Source organism: Grampus griseus (assembly GCF_964374135.1).
Source record: "Grampus griseus genome assembly, chromosome: 6".
Taxonomy (NCBI): Eukaryota; Metazoa; Chordata; class Mammalia; order Artiodactyla; family Delphinidae; genus Grampus; species Grampus griseus.
The window spans coordinates 10,451,798-10,457,887 of NC_139000.1; positions in this window are offsets into that span (position 1 = coordinate 10,451,798).

Genomic DNA, 6,090 nt, shown 5'->3' on the forward strand with positions numbered 1-6,090 from the left:
CGGAGGCCGGGAAGCGCGGGCAGCACTGCTAGCCGGACGCCGCCGCCAGCTCTACCAGTCCCGCGCGCCCCGCGTCTGCCCGCTGCTCCCCGCCCCGCGCCCCCTCCCGCGCCGCTGGGGGCGGAGCTAGGATGAAGGGGGGGCACCCCACCCCGCGGGCCCGCTCTCAGCCGGGCCTCTTTGCCATTGGGCGGCTCTCCAAAGGGCATCCCTGTAAGGACACAAAAAAGGGTCTTGTTCGGAGCCCGCAGGAGCAGCGGGGGTAGTGAGAGGAGCGCGGGCTCCCTACACCGAGTGAGGTCCTGTTCTTTGAGATGTGGGACCTTGGACGTGTCTCTTCACCTCTTTGAGCTTCAGTTTGCTCGTCTGTTAAACGGGGAAAATAGTGCTTTCCTTTTGGAGTTGGTTGTAAATTTCAGATGAGTGATGTTTCCAGGGCAGGCGAAACTTTTGAGTTCTCTGAACACTCAGACCCTGCCAGCTCTACCCTTCTCAAGGCTCAGACCCCTCTCTCCTGCATGTTCCATTTCTTCCTCCCTCCGAGATCTCTCCCATCAACCCCCAACTAAACTCCAGCACTGCAACCTTTTAAACACCCTCTCCATCCGCCTGAGGGAGCGCCTCATTTCTCCGCTTCCTGAGCAACAAAACTTTCCCGAGGAACCATCTGCGGTCGCCAGTCCTCAAATTCCCTGCTCATCCCGGCGCTCCAGGGGTCTTCAGTCTCACTATGGAAATGCCTTGTTGGGGTCTCTGGGCCCTCCTGCAACCCAATCCAAAGCGGCACCTCTCTACCCTCTCAGAATCCACAGCTCTTGATCACGCCCCCTTCTCCAACTCTCCTCTCTCGGATTTGCCCTCGGATCTCAACGCGGACGACTCAGTCACTTCTACAAGTCCTTCTGCCTCTGTGCACGCCGTGGGGGTGGGGGTGGGGGTGAGGGGGAGTGGACCCCCTTTTCTAACCTCTCCTCACTACGTCTGTAGATTACCCCTCCCTTGAGCCCAAGAAGCCTCCTCTTGTGTGTGCTTGCCTGGCTTTGTAAACTTCAACTGCTCAAAAAGGAACACTGATTTGTGCCCTCAAGTGTTGCTACCTTCCACGCCTACCCTATCCTTACTTTCCAGCACTTCCCCTTCCTGCACTCCTCCACCCTCTTCATTTTCCTCATGGAATCTATCACTTTATGAACTATATTGTTGGTATGTGTTTCTTTGTGTCTGTTCATGCCTTCTCTTGTGGGAGAGGAATAAGGCCTTCCTGTCCACATACTTTGTCCACAAGCAGCTAGCTCAGTGGTTCTCAAAGTGTGGTCCCTGGACCAGCAGCCTCAGCATCACCTGGGAACTTGTTAGACATGCAAATATAAGGCCTCAACCTAGCAGAAGCTCCTCCAGGGGTGGGGCCCAACCATCTGTGTGTTTCTTTTTTTTTTTTTGGTCCCACCGTGCGGCTTTTGGGATCTTATTTCCTTCTCCAGGGATCGAACCCGTGCCCCTTGCAGCGGAAGCGTGGATTCTTAGCCACAGGATCGCCAGGGAAGTCCCAACAATCTGTTTGTTTTAAAGAAGGTTTTTTAAAATCAGGGCTGTGAAATGATCCAATTTGCTTTTTTTTTTTTTGCAACGAAGACCTGCATTAGGTCTTCGTTGCTGCGCGTGAGCTCTCTCTAGTTGCGGCAAGCAGGGGCTACTCTTCGATGCGGTACACAGGCTTCTCATTGCGGTGGCTTCTCTTGTTGCGGAGCACAGGCTCTAGGCATGCAGGCTTCAGCAGTTGTGCCTCCCAGGCTTAGTTGCTCCGCGGCATGTGGGATGTTCCCGAACCAGGGCTCGAACCCGTGACCCCTGCATTTGCAGGCGGATTCGTAACCACTGCGCCACCAGGGAAGTCCCCAATCTGCGGTTTTTAACCAGCCCTCCAGGGGATTTAAAATTTGAGAACCACTGGCTCAGCACAAGGTCAGGTGGTCCATAACTCTCAGTTGAATTAAAGAATCATGTGCAGTAGGTGTTCAGTATAAATTAGCTTCTTTCATAACTAGAGATCCCCTGGGGAGGGCTAGATTAGTGTACAAAACAAATATGGTGTGTGTTCTTATGTGCACAATCTGGGAATGGACACAATTAATGGATAAGGAGGAGAGCCAGCTGCTGGGAATCCAGTAAGGAGAAAGGCTTACTTTTCACTGAATACTTTTTTGCAACCTGGGAATTTTGCAGTGTGTTTCCTATCTATTCAGATAATAGACAAAATGTACTTAAAACAAACAGAACCTGGTGGGGGTTCCCTTTCCCAGCCCTTTCTCCCCATGCAGCCTGGCTGGGACTCTCTGGCTAGGTCTTGGAAGAGCAAGGCTGCTGTCATCAGAGAATTCTGCCCCCCCTGCTGGCTGTTCTCCCACATGGCCCCATGGTTTCCTCCGGCTTCCTCCTTTTCACCCTTGTCTCCTGCACTCTGTCCCTGGGCAGGCTCCAGCCACAATGAATTTTCTGTTTCAACATGACCTCGGGACCTTTGCACAGGCTGTTCCTTCCCCCTGAAACTCTCTCTCTCCACTCACTGTGACTCATTCCTACTCATCCTTCCATCTTCAATGCTCATTATCCCCCCGTCCCCGCCCCTGACCAAATTGAGCCCTGTCACACACTCCCATAGCACCAGGAACCTCTAAGCATGTTCTCAGTCGTAGCACTTATATGTAATTGTGGGTATGTGATTATTTTGTTTGATTAGTGTCTGTCTCTCCCACCACAGGACAAGGCCCTCATGATGCAGCCCTTACCTGCCTTGTTCTTAGCTGTAGCTCTGACTGGTTGTTTGTCTACCTCTGACCTCAGCACTCCCCCCACCCCCAGATCCTTCATTCTTCTTAGATATTTTCCTTCCTAGCTCTTTTGTCATTTGTCCTGCTGGTGGGGGAGTCTTCTTCACCTGTCCTTCTGAGCCTGTTTTCTCATTTGTAATCTGGGGAGAAAAGTATTGACCTCTCAGGATTGTTGGGGGGACAATGTAAGGGAAAGGGTCCACAGTAAGTGCCTACCTCACAGGACCCTCTCTGCTTAGAACAGTCAGTGGCTGGGGTCTCAGGACACAGTCATTTCCCTCACCTTTCTCAGTTTTGTGGTAGTTGACTCTTCCCAAGAAGCATTTTCAGAAGAGAAGTAACTGGGAATTAGGACCACTCTTTAAATAACATTAGTTAACAGGTCCCATTTATTATGCCAGACCTTATATTAATTGCTTTGCATGCATCATCTTACTTGATTCTCGTAACAATCCTGTGAGGTAGTAACTATCACTATTATCCCTCCCCCCTTAGAAACCAGGACTTTGAGGCTTGGAGGTAACCAAAGTTGCACTTATTAAGTAGAAAAATCAGATATGTTTTACTTGTTTTTTCACCCACTCAGCAATTATTTACTGAGTGTCTACTGTGTTCAGGTTCTGTGCTCAGCAGTTGGGGTTATAATGATGAGAGTGAGAAAAAAGGGAGATCTAGAAAGGCTTTTGGGGGCTTCCCGAGTGGCGCAACGGTTAGGAATCCGCCTGCCAATGCAGGGGACCCGGGTTCGAGCCCTGGTCTGGGAGGATCCCACATGCCGCAGAGCAACTAAGCCCATGCGCCACAACTACTGAGCCTGCGTGCTGCAACTACCAAGGCCTGCACGCCTAAAGCCTGTGCTCTGCAACGAGAGAAGCCACCGCAATGAGAAGCCTGTGCACCGCAATGAAGAGTAGCCCCCGCTCGCCGCAACTAGAGAGAGCCCGTGCGCAGCAACGAAGACCCAACTCAGCCAAAAATAAATACATAAAATAAATAAGTTTATAGAAAGGCTTTTGGGAGGAAGTGACAACAGAGCTGGAGTCTGAAGGATGAGGAGGAGCTACTTCCAAGGGCTGAGCATTTGGCTGAACTTTTCTGTCCATCTTTGAGAGTCGATTTAGAATTTCATCCACCACTGAAACCCCAGTCCTTCCGGAGGTTTCTGCAGTGCCACTTAGGCCCTGATTGGATCTCCAGGGAAGGGGAACTCACTGCCCCCAGAGGTCTATGACAAAAGCAAGCTTTGGCTCTAGGAAGGCCACCTGGTCCTAACTCATTTTAGAACCCAGAACTGACGGAATGGCCCAGAAGACCCATCTCCTCTGTCTCCCTCCCCCCCCCCACGACCCCCAACTCTAAGGGCTCCCCTCCCCCTCTGGGGCTGGGGAACGGTAGTGGGGAAGCAATCACAGAGAGATCATTTCTCACAGTCCACAGACAGTTGAGAGCTCAACAGAGCAGTAAGGGAACACAGAGGGGAACTAGATGTTCCCTGGTGGGAGATATTAATATCCGTGAGGGGCTATTTGAACAGGATCTTGAAAGATGAATAGGAGTTTGGGATTGTGTTGGGTGAAGCCAGTAGTGTGAAGGAGCCAAGCGTTCAGGTTCAGGTGTCTGACCGACTGGCTTTGGAATCCCCATTACTGATGGGTGATTTCATCAGTGTGTGATAGTGGCAATGTTGGAGCTACCTCATAGTGCAGATATGAGGTTCAGAGCATAGCGTTAATGTAAATCTCTCAGAACGGTAGCCCGAGCAGATTAAGGATGCAGTACAGGTTAACCGGTGTCGGTAAGGAACAGCCAACCAACCCATAAATGCAGGGAAGCATTGCAAAACATCCTGCCTAGCAGGTGAGGGAAGGGGTATAATGGGAAATGTGGCAGGGGTCAGACCAGGCAAGGGTGCGAATGCCAGGATGAGGACTTGAAAATTAAGCAAGCAATGACATAGAGGAGCCAACTGATTGGTGGGGCGGGGTAGGGGTCAGGGTGTGGAATGGGCAGCCAGTGAGGAAGCTGCAGCATAACCCAGCAGAGTAGAGGTGGGCAAGGAACCAGTGTTCTTGTTCTTTGTTTTCGAACAGGCCAGGTAGAGCTTGGTTAGACCTTGGGAGGCAGCCGCGATGAGCCCTTTCCTGAGAGGGTCGTTGAAGGCGTACGCCCCCGGCAGGCCCAGAGGCTGGAGGCCGCGCGCCACCTGGTGGCCGCAGGAGGTGGGCTCAGCAGCGGAAATTGCAAAATCCGGGATTTTGCTCTGGTAAACTGAGGCAAGGAGCGGGTGTGGGGGAGATTGGGATCTTCCAATTGGACCCCGTCCCTATTCCAACCCCATTTTACAGATAGGAAAGCTGAGGAGAAGGGAAGGCGAACAAAACCGGGTAAGGACCCTCGCAAACGGAGGGCTTCAAGACCTCAGGAGTCAAGAGTTTGAGTTTCTTTATCGGCATCAATGGCCTGAAGCTTAGTTTGCCATTCTGTTCTTTGGGCAGGGGGAGAATGAAAGAGGAGGAAGAGAAACTTAAACCTTTCCCGCCCACCCGGAGGTAAAAGGCTTTAAAGAGTACTCCGGAAAGCGGAGTTTTATAGATTCCATTTGCATACGAACGCAGTCACCTCGAGTTAAACTCCGGCCCTTTAATCTCGGGTCCAATTTGTCCCGAAGCCGCGGAGGAAGGCCCTCGTGAATACCCAAGCTCCGCCCCCTATAAGCCCCGCCCACAGGGCTGGGCTTCATTGCACGTGCTCACCCGGCTCCTTCGCGATCCGCCTTCTAGGAAAGACTCATTCTCGGGGCGGGGGGATACGAGGCGTCATAGGGGATGTTGAACATGGATAAATCATAATAGAGAGAAGGTCCTGAAGCAATCTTTATTCAATTTTTACCAGAAGTTTTCATCAGGGTTCATGATATTGAAAGCCCTTGGCCTTCCCTTCTCAAGGCCGCTTTTCCTTCCTCCCACCCCTTCAGTTGGTGGGGTCCCGCGTGGCCGGCCTCGCTCGGCGGACTCCAATTCCCAGCGTGCCCCGTAGGGCAGTGCGTGGCAGCGGCGCGTGACGTCGGGGGTGGGAGCTGGCCAGTGCTGAGGGGGCGCGGCGCGGAGGGGCGCGGAGCCCGGCGGCTCGGGGCCCAGAGAGCGCCGCGGCCGGCAGCCCGCCGGCCCCTGACAGCCCCCTCCCCCCCGGCGGACGACGACGACGACGAGGGCGCCGGTCATGGCGGAGCAGCGAACCGAGCGCGGGCCCTGAGCACCACCGC